The following is a 14609-nucleotide window of genomic DNA, read 5'->3' on the forward strand; positions in this document are numbered from 1 at the left end:
GTGCTTCACCCGCAGGCGCGAGCTGCTTTTGAGACCTCCGGGGCTTTGCGGGGCGGGCGTGCCAGGACCCGCCCTCCCCGCGATCCCTGAGGTCAGGAAGGCCAAGCCTTCGGCCCCGAGCGCGAGGCTCCGAAATCCCGAGCGGTGCCGCAGCGCCGGCTGCGTCCCGGGGCCGCAGAGGTCAGGCGGGGGGTGGGGAGAGGCTGGGGCTCCCGGCGGGCAACGTCGGGAGTCGCCCAGACGGCGGGCGAGGTTCGCCCCAGGGCGGACCCGGCGGCCGCGCCCTTCCCGCGAGCAAGTTTTGGGGCCCGAGGGGCGCTCCGGGCCGGTGTTGGGCTTTCTTTTCTCTTTCACGTTTCTCCGAAACCATGGCGACACCGAATTCATCGCCAGGGAGATAAATATATGTCTTTCAGTGAATCCCAAATTCGAAATGGGTAGAGTTGGGGGGCTGATCGGCTCCCCGTGGAGAGCTCAGCGTGGCGTTTCCCTCCGGGGAGTAGAGCGGGGACCCTAGAGGAGCAGAGGCTACGTTTCAGGCCCAAATGCAAGTAGATAGCTCACAGATCCGTCGCGTTACCTGTGAACGAAGACTTTTTGTTGGGTTTTGTTTCAGAAAACAAAAGTCCAACCTGAGTATTCCTCACGGAAAGGATGCAGTCTCCGTGAATGAGTTGAAAGCATTCACAACTCCCCAGCAGGAGCCTTTTAAACAAACTCTTTTAAGTGCCATTGCGGACAAATTTTACCTTGGAGAGACCTGCCCGTTTGACTCGCCTTCTCTCTGTCATCCGAGGAAAGACAACGGATAGCAACGGGAAAGTTGACTTGTCCCCCAGGACAGTTTTTGCTGCCTGCGAATCCCTCCCTGCGGGCGCTTCCCCGCTTTGTTCGGGGGCTGCGGGCGCCCCAGCGTCCGCCCTGACAGTGCGCTGGAGGCCCTTGTGTCCGCGGCCATAAGAGGGGGAGAACGCAGCCACGCCGCACGCATCCTCTCCTTTTGGGCTCTAATTGCCGCTGAGAAAACATGCCCTGAAGAGGGCTGTGTGCCATTCTGCTTTAAGCGTGTATGTTAAAAAATACAGGCATCTGCCACGTCCTTGCCGCCTTCGACGGCAGTGAGCTCTCAGCACAGCCAGGGCTTTCTGGGGGTATTGGCACATCTGGGAAACACCTGGCAAGCGGAGGTGAACATTCGGGATAGAAAGAAAGAATAAGGGGCGGAAAAACTAAACACGGAGACTTTGTAGGTGTTTCAAAACTGGGACCAAGTGAATGGGCTATAATCTAGAGCAGAAGCTGTAGCCCCTTAGAGACCTGGTTCTGGGCGGTTCCGACCACCACGCTTTGTTCTTTTAACAAGAGCTGGGTAGGAATCCAGAGAACTATTATGGCTCCCGTATAGACAAGGTTCTAGAAAGACCAGGTAAGATCAAGTCCCTGCTACAGGTAGAGAGGGGGTGTATGTTTGCAGAAGGCGCAAGGACCCTCCGCGACCCTTCTTTCCCCAGCTCCAGCCTGGACGGACCTTAGGGGTGAAATGGGACTGCCTGCCAGGGGGTGCAGGGACACTTCAGGGGTAAGGAGTGGTTTTCTACTCCGTCTGTGTTCTAGAGAGGATTTCGGTTAAGCCTGCGGTTGCTTTAAACCCTCTCTCTACTTCAAACGACGTGCAGGTGTGTTCGTGCTTTCTCTGGAGTCTGAAACCCTTGCCACGGCAGGAACCCTGAGGATTAGGCGGTGCCCCCCTCCCCCGTACGGGGGGCCTTTCACCTGGAAGAAAGGCAGTGTTTTGCCTGGAGAAGCAAGATGAGCAAAATGAGTCTGGAAATCCTGGCACCGGAGGCGAGGTCCTGGGGGCCCAGGCGGTCTGCACCGCCGTCCCAACGAAGCCCAGTTGTTGAAGAACCGAGTAAAAGTCCCTCCGTAAACAAATGGATGCCCCGCCATGTGGTGCCGGCCCCTCGCTAAGTCCTCCGCACACAGCAGTCGGAGCCGCGTTTACCCAGCGAGTGCATTAGCATGGCGGCCGAACACCTGTTTTTCTAATCTTTGAACCTGGGCTGCAGCGGGCACCAGGCTCCCCCACTCCCCGCCCGGCACCAGGACCCGCCTCGCACCCCCGCGGCGACCCCGCCCTCTGCCCCGAACGCGCCCCCAGCCAGCCTGGGGCGTGAACCGGAACCTCGGGTGCCTCCCACGTGTGCTGAGAATTTATGTCGGCCTCCAGCAGGGGACATTTTAAATACGTTTCTTGAGACTAAAAGGCGAATCCCACCCACTTCTTTGTCAATATAAGGGAGAAAGCCCCGGGAAAGAAAAGAGGGGCACACGCAACCCGCCCAGCCAAACAGGGGTCCTCAGGGTCCAGGCCGCCCCTTCCCTGCGCGGCGCCTCCGCGCGCAGCCCTCTGGCCCTCGGGGTACCGTCTACGCAGCCCCGGAACGCAGTCCTAACGTGGGAGATGCAGGCACCGATTATAAACATCTGGCTCCTCCACCGTCCCCCACCCCGAGGCACACACACCAGGAGGGCAAACAGCCCAGAGCGACCGCAACGTGGTGCCCCTGGGAGTCGTTTCCACCTTAGGGGCGACTTCGGATGGAGCCCGCCTCTGCCGGCCTGGACGCCGCCACCACGTGCAGGCGCCTGAGGCTCTAGTCCCGGGAGCCATGTGTGTCCGACCCGGGGGATCCTAGAACCAACTTGTCTGTGTGCGCCCGGAACCAAGAAGAGGGAGCCTCCTAGGGCCGCTTGAACCTCTCCCAACATCGGCAAAGCCCAGACTGGAAAAGCTGAACCCCTGGGTTATAAAAGGCCAAGCGAACGCCCAGCGGAATCCCGGGGCGGAATCCCGGGGCGGCCTCAGCGTGCGGCCGACCAGGGCACGGTGTAGTGCCAGGCCCTCCTTGGGCAGGGACCTCGTCCTGCCTTCTGGTAACTCCTCTCTGAGCTCTGACGCTTGAGCATCTTATCAAACCTAAAGTGATTTCTGTGTTCCCCCTCACCCTCCACACCAGTAACATTCTTTAAAAAGACTGCTAGGGGCGCACACATGTACTTCTACACACTTGCACATCACATATACACGATTGTACCAAGCATACAGGCACAGATTTCACTCAGTGGCCAAGGTCAGGATGAAGGATATATTTACAATCAAGATGCAAAAAGATATTCACTTAAACATCTCAGTATGCTACATCCAGATGTTCACTCTCTACCACTGGAAAGGAGAATTTTCCTAGGGAAATATTAGTGTCCAGGGAAAGACTAACGTTGTTGTCTTCCATGTATGGATGTGAATCCTGCTCTAGCCCCATTTTATTACTACATGTAGACTTTGTGGTGGCTGTCCAGGCAGAAACAAGAGCCCCTTAAATCTTTAACCCAGTGGGGAAGGTCTGCGAGTAAACTAAGGATAGGATGAACCTCCAAAAAGTCAGGCCATATTTAATATTTTTTAAATTGCAGTAACTATGACTTATTTGATTAGGATGTTTTGGAAATTATAAGATATTGTATGCAAAAATAAAATAGCCCTCTTCTGAGGTACTGCTTCTCAGGCACCTGACTTATTGACCATTGAAATGTAAATAATAATAATAATAATAATAGTAGTAGTAGTAGTAGTAGTAGCAGTTTCAGTGGTTACACACTGCGGGGGAAAAGGGGAGAAAAGACACCAAGCTGAAAAATAAGATTGGCGACTGCAGGTAAGGTTGTTACACAGTTTCTCTTAATATTCTGGATAATATTTTCCACCCAGATTTTGACCCTGTGGTCTAATAGACGTTGAATTCACTGCTTAGAAAACGGAGTGCTTCTTAAATTGTGCACTGTTGGAAAGAACTGGAAAACTCCAATGCTGAACCTTCTGAGGACAGGAGCCCACGGGTGCCTGCTGCTCCACGGGCACTTTTTACACTTTTCCTTTCCAAAAACCCAGCTAGGAATTACGTGTGGGTGAGTCATCAAAGCTGGGCACAGAAGCACAACCAAGGCGATCAAAAGTTGAAGATCAACATTGGTTTGAGACCTTGGGTTGAAAGACACTTGGATCCCTCAGGCCAAATCATGCGATGTGTACACTTCAGGAGCTCAGGCCAGGCCAGGGCTCAGGAGTGGAGGTGGGGTGGCCTCAACAAGAGTGAGGGGTATCTCAGATTTGGGTGGATCCAGAGGGTGTGTGCTTCACTCCTTCCCCCTTTGAGAGCCTTTGGATTAGGTCTCTATAGAGTTTCCCCTTTTCTGAGCGCCAACTTTGTACCTGGGACCAATGTATCCAGGGAGGATGCAGTGAGCGCCTGAAGAGGACCCCCCAGCCCTCCAGCCTCCAGGAGTGCGGAAGGCATTCCCAGGAGGCGGGTCTCTCTAATCCATAAACAGAGGACCCACGGGCTTCCAGACCTGGCCAAGCCTCCAGTCACTTTGGGTGAGGGGCTGGGGAAGTACTGCTTTTAAATATGGACCTGCCAGACCCACTCTGATTAGGAATCAGAAATGCATGTTGGACTAGAGAGTTGGCATTCGGTAAAGTGTGGGAGGGGAGGGGTGATAGGAACACCAGGCAGCTCTGGCAGGAGCCGGTGAGAAGGAGCTCAGAGCCAGAGGGGCGTGGCAGCCACCTCCCACCGCGCAAGGAAGGCGCATGTACCCCCCTTTACACCAAGCGGCTTTACCCAGCTAGGGGCACGGTCTGACTGATGTTGCTGCGCCTCCAGGTCAGAAGCCTGGAATAGCTGCCGCCTGAGCCTGCCCTCCCGGCGTCCCGGGAAGTACCTCGGTGCTGGCCTGGGCCTTGGACCAAGTGGAGGCCACGGGCGTTTGGGGCGCATGGGGCGCATTTCTGAGTCCCGCCCTCGCTCTCAACTCATCACCTTTGGGCTGGGACCTGGGGATCTGCCCTTGAACACCTGGGGAGGTTTTGTAACTTGAGCGTGCATTGGAATTGCCCGGAGGGCCTGTTAAAACGCGCATTGCCGCCCCCACTCGCAGTTTACCTGCAGATCTGGGGTGGGACTCAATAATTTGCCTTCTAACAAGTTCCCAGGTAACGCTGATGCTGCTGGTCAGGGAACCACACTTGGAGAATCGTAGCTTTAGTCTGCTTTGTCAAGGCTTGTCTTGGGAGAAGACTGTCAGGAGGGAAAAGATTGGAAGTGATGCTCCTGCTATTGCGGGATCTGGGGCATATAGCATAAATTCACCTGACCCGCTACTTGAGATTAGGGGTGAGGCTCATGGCTGTGCTGGGGTTGGGCCTCTGAAGATGGGTCATTCCTGCCTCCTTAGCAGAGATGATGATGGCCTTAGGATAGAGAGGAGGTTCCCTGGAACCTAGCCAGGCCACCCTTCAGTGGGGAGTTTGGCCTTAGAAGGGCAGGGAAGTGTTCGGGGCACCCCCAGAAAGTTTCAGGGACACAGCAGGGCTACAGGGAAGAAGTCAAGAGGGTTGGGTCAAGACCAGGGGTAGAATACACTGGAAAAAATAGCTGATAAGCACTGGTTTTCCTTTCTGTCCCCAAACCATTCCCTAATTTTGTCAGAGTACTTAAGCATGAAGAGTTGTGTAGTGTTGGTGCAGGGGAGCAGTTCCTGGAGGAAGAGGGCCTGCTTGTGCCCATTGGGCCTCTGATGGTTCGGCCTCCTGTGCAGGACATTATGGATTATGACTGCCAGTCCTTGGGCACTTTTGTCATGTTTTTATATGCCTCTTCCACCATAAAAATATTAAAAATTATATTTTATAATTGGGTTGGTATAAAGGTGAGTGTAATTCAGGCTGGATTCATTATCATATACTCATTATTCATATATTTATTTGTTTCTTCTGATTGTAAAAGAAATTGAAATATTCTGTGGGCTCCTAAAACTATCATGGGCCCTGGACACTGTGCCTATTGTGACAAATGGATAAGTCAGTGCTACTCTGAGGTACACGGGGAGGATGGGGGTGCTGGGCGTGCCTGTCCCAGCTGTGGCTCCTAAGCATCTTCGAGAAGCCTGGAGAGAGGTTTGGTACCAGGATATGTGTCTGTGAGTCACAGCTCTATTCAGTGTGACACTGGCCAGAGCAGCAGCGCTCCCACTGCACAGACCCTCCATCCTGCTTTAGCCACGTCCTAGGTGAGACTCTAACGTCCTAGGTGAGACTCTAACGCTGGTGAGCACCATTCCTTATCTTAGCACCTGGCCTGCTTCACTTTTTTTTTTTAATTATTATTACCTGGAGAGCAAATTATTAAGTGAAATCCAATTTTACAAGGCTCTGCAAACCAAACAAATGCACCTTTGGGCTGCCAGCTGGTGTCTGCAGCTCTACAACTATTTAACTTTTTATTATCTTCCTAGAGTTGCTTCATATATATTCAAGCAAACATCACCAGTGATATTTCACACACTGTTCTGTACCATGTTTTTTTTTTCACTTGCCATGACAGCTTCCTCACCCTTTCTTTCCGAAACATCTGAATAGCATTCCATTTTAAGGAAATATCAGAATAAGTTAACCTATCGTCCAATGAGGGCATTTAGGTTGTGTCCCATCATTGCTATCACAAACAACACAGCAATGAGTAACACTGTACACATGCCATTTATCTGTGTACAAGTGTGACCACTGGACAGATTCCCAAAGGTGCAGTTGCTAGGTCAAGGGTATGTGGATTTGTACTCCTAATAGATACTGACAGATTGTCCACCAGAGTTGTTCCAATGACACTCCCATCAGCAATGTGGGAGGGTGAATGCCTCTCCACAGACTTGCCATAAAGCATATTTTTTTTTTTTTTTTTTTTTTTTTTTTTTAAAATATATTTTATTGATTTTTTACAGAGAGGAAGGGACAGAGATAGAGAGTTAGAAACATCGATGAGAGAGAAACATCGACCAGCTGCCTCCTGCACACCTCCTACTGGGGATGTGCCCGCAACCCAGGTACATGCCCTTGACCGGAATCGAACCTGGGACCTTTCAGTCCGCAGGCCGACGCTCTATCCATTGAGCCAAACCGGTTTCGGCCATAAAGCATATTATAACTTTTTTTTTGTTTGTCAATCTGATAAATGAAAAAAAATCACTCTGCTTTTAGACTGTTTTTCTTTCATTGTGGAGGTTGAAACAACTATTCATATGCCTAGGGGCCTTTTGAATGTGTCTCCCATCATTGTCTTTCCACAAACATTTGAGGGTGGGCCCTTTGGCCATTGAAGTGGGTTAAGGTCCCTGGGTGGGAGGAAGAGCTGGGACTTGGCTTTTAATGGAGATGAGGGTTTCTTGAACCCCTGGGGTAGAGCTCAGTAGAACAGTGGGGAGTGGAGACCATCAGAAATACAGGGTCAAGGTTCTGGAGTCCTCTACTAACACTTTTTCCTCATATGAAACATTTAATACTGTATAATGCCAAACAGAGAAGATAAATGTGCAAATGTGATTTTAATGTGTCTTCATCCAACAGATCTCCTGACTAATTATGATAAATTATATTATACATATGTTAAAATAGTGGTTAATTTATGGATTCTGTATGTTTTGAAATTCAGTTGTCCCAAGTTGATATTTGATCAACATGTTTTTGTATTTTACCTACAAACACATGGGGACTTAACCACAAAAACGGCTCAAGTATTAACATATGCCAACCAATCACTTCTCATGATTTAAACAAATAACTTGGAGGGAACAAGGGAATAGATTCATTCTGGCAGCAGTTTCACAGGAGGAAAAGCTGTAATGGTCTGGTTAAGAATCTAAATAAAAATGATACATTGGAGGAAACAGAGGAAAACCAGCGTACTGCAAATGTGCAGCCTATCCTGGTTCAAATCTGCTTTAATATTTATTTTCACTCCTGGAGATCCAATAACTTGTTTGTGAAGCTAAGTGTCAAATGATAAGCCATCATGTATTCTCCGGGAATAATCAGAGTCATGGAAAAGAAACCATGATAGCAATGGGATTGTTTTACTCCAAACCAGACAGCAATATAAATGTGTGTTAAAGGTGATGTGAACTCTGTTTAAAATGTGTAATTTCTTATTCACTTTAGGGCTTGAGTATATTAGAATTATTAACATAGTTTTATATCAGATCTCTCTCTCTCCCTCCCTTCCCCCTCTCCCACCCCCATAAGAAAGACATGATAATGAGAAACTATTCCAGCAGGAGGAGCTGGTTTAGAAACAAATGGATTCCATGGCAACTCCTGACTCTACATGACTTCTAATAACTGGCATTTCAGTTGGAAATTGTCTATGTGATATTCTGTTCAACGCTGGTGCTTTATGTGGGGTTTTCCCTAGTTTACATCTCAGAAAAGGAGTCTTAACCTCCAGTTTCATGAATAAGCAGCAGCAGCAGCAGCAATATATCACCACCTAACCATGATGCAGCCAGTGATTTGTCAAGTGTTTCTGGTTCCAATTTTCAGACTAGCTGACAGAGATGAACAATGAATGAGAAATGTCCAGAGCTGGTATCACATAGTGTAGAAAATCTGGGAGGTGTGTTCCACTGCAAATTGACAGAGTCAAATGTTCTCATTCAACTCAAGAGAGCGTGTGCATCAGGCCCTAGACAGCAGGTCATGCATGTTGGGCTGTGAGTCACAGAGCACTGCACTGGGAGAGGAGAAACTAAACATGGACAAAATTGCCAGAGTTCCCCCTTCCTCATTAACCAAAACAGTCTGAGCTGGTCTTGGAGCTGAGTTGATCTGCTGATCTCCCAATGAGTATTGGCACCACTATCATGGTGACAAGTAGAAAAATATATAAAAAGATGAGTTTATAAAACCTGATGTGTTAAGTATTCTATAGCTTTTACTGGGACTCAGGAAAAAATTTCGTCATGCAAGGGTCAAGTGATCGCTTTTAGAAACACTGCAAGTCCGTGAGCCAGTGTAAAGGCGAGGAGGAGCTCAGCTTGTGTTTCTGGACTTGTTCTAAACTTCAGGAGATTGTGCCCCACCTGGGAAAGTCAAGAGTAAAACTCAGCCATGACTCCGTCCAGTGTCCTACCCAGAGAAGGTGCTTTTTCTAATTTGTTCAAAGGCACTATATCATATAGCACCTGCCCAGCTTGTTGATTCTGAGCTCGTGTGACACATGTCAAAGAATGTTTATTAAGATGCATTGGAAACGATCATGCCTGGGTTTCGGTGGTTAATGAGTGACCAGCAAATAATGTTTTATTCCAGCGAAGTGCAAAAGTGGCAGTGACACAGCAAATTTGTTTAGTGAGGGCATGCTCCAGAGAAAGTGTGAGAGTGAAAAAGGAATGTTACCGTGATGAAGAAAAAGAGAGAATGAGTAACGTTTTGCAAAAAAGTTGACATTGACATGTACAATAGGGTCTGAAAATTGATTGGTCAAAAGCAGAGGAAAATGGCTTAAAATAGCTGAGTATGTTTATTTTTAAAACTCTATTTGCTAAACAATTAATTTATGCATTTAAAAAATAACTTAAAAAAATCACACTCGGTTTGACTAATTGGAAATTTGAGGAAAGGTATAAACCCACGGTAGCCCCATAATATTTAACGGTATTATACTATAACGATTATGCTATAACTATAGCAGTTACCCAGTGATCAGCAATGCTGCAGCTTACAGAGGGCCCTCACATCTTTCTAGCTAGAACGAGCTGAAACCTGACCAGCTTTCAGGTTGTTTCAGTGTTGGAAGCATCTGTGCAGGGAGCAGAATGTGGAGGGATCTCAGGGAAGTGCCTCCCTGGTGCCCAGTGGCTCTAAGAATTCAGCATGGGAGGAGTTTGTTGGAATTTCTATGGATTGGTGTTCCTCAGTATTTCTGTGAGGGAGGGGTCAGGTGGCATTTCTCCATGTTCTGGAAGGAAGGCTGAAGGACAGTGTGCTGAGTAACTTCTCCAGAACCACTCAGAGTAAAGTATTCCCAGACTTTCCCTTGAAAAGGGATTGGAACTTTTAGCAAAAGACCAAGTAAAAAGGGGTTATGTGTATTGAAAATAAAGAGAGCAACTCAAGAGGCAAATACGTTCACAAAACCAAGGAGCAGAAGCATCTCTGGGCTGAAAAGAGAGGAGCTTCCTCGCTGGCCTGGATTTCTTCTGGAAGCTTTTCTTAACTTCGTTTTGAAATCATTATAGATTTACAGGACATGGCAAAGAAACATACAGGAAGTCTGGTGCACCCTTTACCCAGCCTGCCCAGTGGTAACATCTTGTATGACATTTAGTACATTTCAATGCCAGGAAATTAACATTGGTACAATCTACAGAACTTATTCAGGTTTCTCCAGTTATGCACGTGGTCCTCTCCACCCTCCTCACCCACCCTCTCTCATTATATGCAGTTTTGTCACCTGTTTAACTTAGTGTAACCACCACCCTGATTAAGATACAGAGCTTAACATCACTTCAAGTGTTCTTCATACTACCCTTTATAGCCACACCTGCTCCTTCCCCCACCCCATCCCTAGTTCCTCCCAACCACTAATCTGTTTTATAGCTCTATAATTTTATTATTTTAAGAATTTTATACAATTGGAATCATATAAGATAGAACCCTTGAGATTGGTGCTTTTGCTCAGCATACTTCCCTTGAAGTTCATTCAAGTGGTTATATGCATCAAATAGTTCATTCCTTTTTATTGCTAAATGATATTTCATGGTATGGCAGTACCCTGGTTTGTTTAACCATTCAGCCTCTGAAGGGCATTTGGGTGGGTTTCCAGTTTGGGGATATTATGTATAGAGACACTATGAACATTTGTATACACATTTTTGTTATGTTTTTATTTCTCTGGGCTAGACACCCAAGAGTACAACTGCCGGGTTGTATGGGAAGTCCATTTTTAAGTTTTAAAAGAAACTGCCAAACCATTTTCCAGAGTTAGTGTACCATTCTACATTCCTACCAATGATGTATGAGTGATCTCATTTCTCCATATCCTAGCCAGCTTTTGATGTTATCATTATTTTATTTTATGACACTCTGATATTGGTATGCTGTTAATTTGCATCTCCCTGATGGTTAATGATGTTGAACATCTCACCATGTGCTTATTTGCCATCTCTATATTCCCTTCGATAACATGTCTGTTCATGTTCTTAATGCATTTTTAAATTGGGTCCTTCTTTTTTACTATTCCATTTTGAGAGTTATTCATGTGTTCTACTTATACAAGTCCTTTAATGGATATGTGATTTGCAAATATTTTCTTCCCAAATTGTTTTTTATCTCTTTTTTAGGATCTTTCACATAGCGAAGGTTTTAAAATTTGATAATGTCCAATTTTTCCATTTTTCCTTTTTGAAACAAAGGAAAACATCATCTACCAAGGAATGCCACTGTCAAAACCACACCTCTGTGATGCTCTTTTATAATTGCAATGGGGAGAAAGGACAATTCCAACTCAATAGATGTATTTACTGGGCATCTATTGTGTATCATGTACTGCTTTGTGTATCAGGATTCGTCAGTAAACAAAACAGTAAAGATTCCTACCCATGTGGCACTTACGTTCAGAGAGGGGCACATAGGCAATGAATGTAATAAAAAAGTTCATTACATAGTAGGGGAGAGGGTTATAAGTGCTGTGGGAAAAGAAAAAGGAGCAAAGGGTGCAGGGCGTGGGTAGGAGATGTTTGCAGTATTAAATGAGGGTGTCAGGGCGGCTTTGCTGAAAAAGTGCAACTTGAGCAGAGTTGAAGGAGGTGAAGTAGTTAGTGGAGCAGATGTCCGGGAGGATGGGATTGCTGGAGCGGAGACCCTAAGGGAAGGGCGTGCCTGGAGTGCTCATGGAACAGCAAGAAGGTCAGTTTCTGGAGCAGAAGGGAGTGGAGAAAACAGAATGGAGGAGCAAAGGCAAGAGAGGCAGATCACAGAGGGTCTTGGAGGTCACTGAGAGGACTGTACTCTAGATGAAGTAAGGATGTGTTGTAGGGTGTTGAGCAGAAGGGTGCCATCATCTGACTTGGTTTTGACAGGGTCACTCCGTCTGCTGTGTTGAGGATAGTTTGAAGGAGGCAGGGGCAGAAGCAGGGAACTGTCAGAGGCTACTGCGGGGATCCAGGAGAGAAAGGACAGTGGCTCCGACCAGGTGGCAGCAGCAGAAATGGTGAGAAGTGTTTGAATTTTGGACATATTTGAAGGTAAACCTGGCAGGGCTTTCTAATTAATTGAGTGTGGGAGGAAGAGGGAGAAGGAAGACTTCAAGGATAAAGTTAGAACATGGCATAAACGTGACCCAGAGTACAGAATGAGAACAGAGACTTAATGGAAACAGCCAACAAAAGACAACAAAAAAGGTCAGTTCAGTCTTTGTGTGTGTGGGGGGGGGGGGGGGGGGCGGGCAGGGAGGCTTAACAGTATTTATAAAATTTTTAAAATGTATTTATGCTTTTCTCCAAAACTTTTTTTCTTTTTTAGGAATTTATCATTCAGAGATACTTGCACATGTGCACAGTTACATGTAAAGGGATTTCATTACAGAACTACAGTTTATAATTGTGAAAGGCAGAAACAACCTAACTACCCACCAGTAGGGGAGTGGTACATCCAAATTATACATCACCATGCCACATTAAACTGAGTGGCATCGATACATAAAGCTCTCCACGGCACGTTGTTAAATGAAAAAAGATACAGTGGCAGAAGGCTATGTGAAGTGGTGAAGAAAACTCTATGCACGCTCACATGTCCACATGTATATCAATCCACAGGAATAGGTCTGGGATAGGAAACTCTTGAAAGGAACAAGAAATGAGTTTACTCTCTGTATATGCTTAAGCAGGCATTTAATACTGTTCTAATTAAACACATTTACAAAGATTGGATTATATAGAAAGATGTTTTAACAGTAGGGTAGAAGGCTCTTTCCTTGTTAATAAACCAGCTTCCCCAGAGGCTGCAGGAGGTCCTGAGCTGCTCTCTAGGACTACCCCTCCCCCTCATCCCCCCAACTCTCCCCCCCCCCCCCCCCCCCGGGGGTTGGGGGGTTCTTTGTGAGCTGGGGCAGCTGAGGCCTCTCTATTCAGAAAGGCTCTGGAAAACTGGCTGGGGCTCCCTTGTGAGTGAGAAATCCCACTGTCCCCAGATCCTGGATCATTTTGTTGCTTTCTGCCTTATGTTGTGGACAGCACAGAATGGCAGAGACCGGACTTGGAATCCACAGAGTGGGGCTCCAGCCTCGACTGCCATTCCCCCAGTACGTCTGAGCTTCTGTGTCCTCATCCGTGAAATCAGGGACAACTTTGCATGTGGAAGGCCCCTGGGCTGTCAGGGCTCTCAAGGCAGGGATCTGTTTCCCACTCCAAGCCTGGGGAAGGAGGGGGCTATGTTGTAGGGACTCCGGAAATATATTTTGAGTAAATGCATTCAGTGCAATTCCATGGGGTGTTTTTGCAGATGAATCAGACTAAGTATTTTGTGAAATTCTGTGGGGTTTCTTTGTTCATTATAAGTTTATGTGAGAATGCTATTTCTGGATCCATTTAGGTTTCTTGCTTTCTTTCTTTAAATTTCACTTTCATCTCCATCCCCAGTGACCTTTGTGTGCAAGGGCACTCAAGGACAGAATGCCAGCAGTATAAGTTTGCCATCTATAGGTGGACATTTTCATTACAAGTGTTTTCCTGTGACTTAGATCGTGGTCTAACAAAACCACAAACCAAAATGCCCCAATGATTTCTACTCTAAACATATCTCCATATATTTGCTTTTGTTATTCCCATAACCATTGGTATGAATTAGGATCACTAGCAATGATTTTTGTGATTACAAACCAGTGTAAAACTTTTGCTTTATGAAAATTTGTCTTAAATGTTACAGTGGTATTTTTCATATTTAATCAATTTAACAGTATTTATAAAAATATAAAAAATTGGATTTTATAGTATAAATATTGAGTTTCTTCAGAAAATTTTTAAAAATCTAGATTACTCTGCCCTACTGCTTGTATTACAAGTGAAAGCACGAGCCTGTACAGGTACAAACCATCATCCCTACAGTTGAATAATTCTGGGCAGTGGAAAGAACACAGCCTTGTTTTATGATATCTGAGCCCCACCCGATCATGACCTGATCTCTGAGCATCCATTGCCACATCCATGAATGAAGTAATTAGATTATATTTTCTGTGAAGTTTCTTCTAGCTCTAATAAGCTAGAGTCTATGGCTAAAACTAATTACAACAGGGATACCTAACATTTATTAAGGCCATATTACCTGTCAGGTGCTGGGTTAAACACTGTCTACCTTTCTCTGCTTGACAAATCTATGCAATAGGTGCCACTCTTACAAGTAAAGTAAACTGAGAAATTAGATTAAGTAACTTGCCTTAAGTTGCTAGGCGTTAGGGCCAGATTTTTAACATGGACAATCTGACTCCTGAGTCCACCATGCCTCTAGCCATTGTACTATATGTCTAAATAAGTGTCGTCCCTTTTCAGGTAGTCCCTTTGGAAGTCCACCCTTATATTCCAATGATGCTGCCACTACCATTTTTGGAATGCTCTTTTTTTAAAAAATGTATTTTTATTGATTTCAGAGAGAAAGGGAGAGGAAGAGAGAGAGGTAGAAACATCAATGATGAAAGAGAATCATTGATCGGCTGCCTCCTGCAGGC

This window comes from Myotis lucifugus, unplaced genomic scaffold, assembly GCF_000147115.1.
Source record: "Myotis lucifugus unplaced genomic scaffold, Myoluc2.0 scaffold_240, whole genome shotgun sequence".
Lineage (NCBI taxonomy): Eukaryota > Metazoa > Chordata > Mammalia > Chiroptera > Vespertilionidae > Myotis > Myotis lucifugus.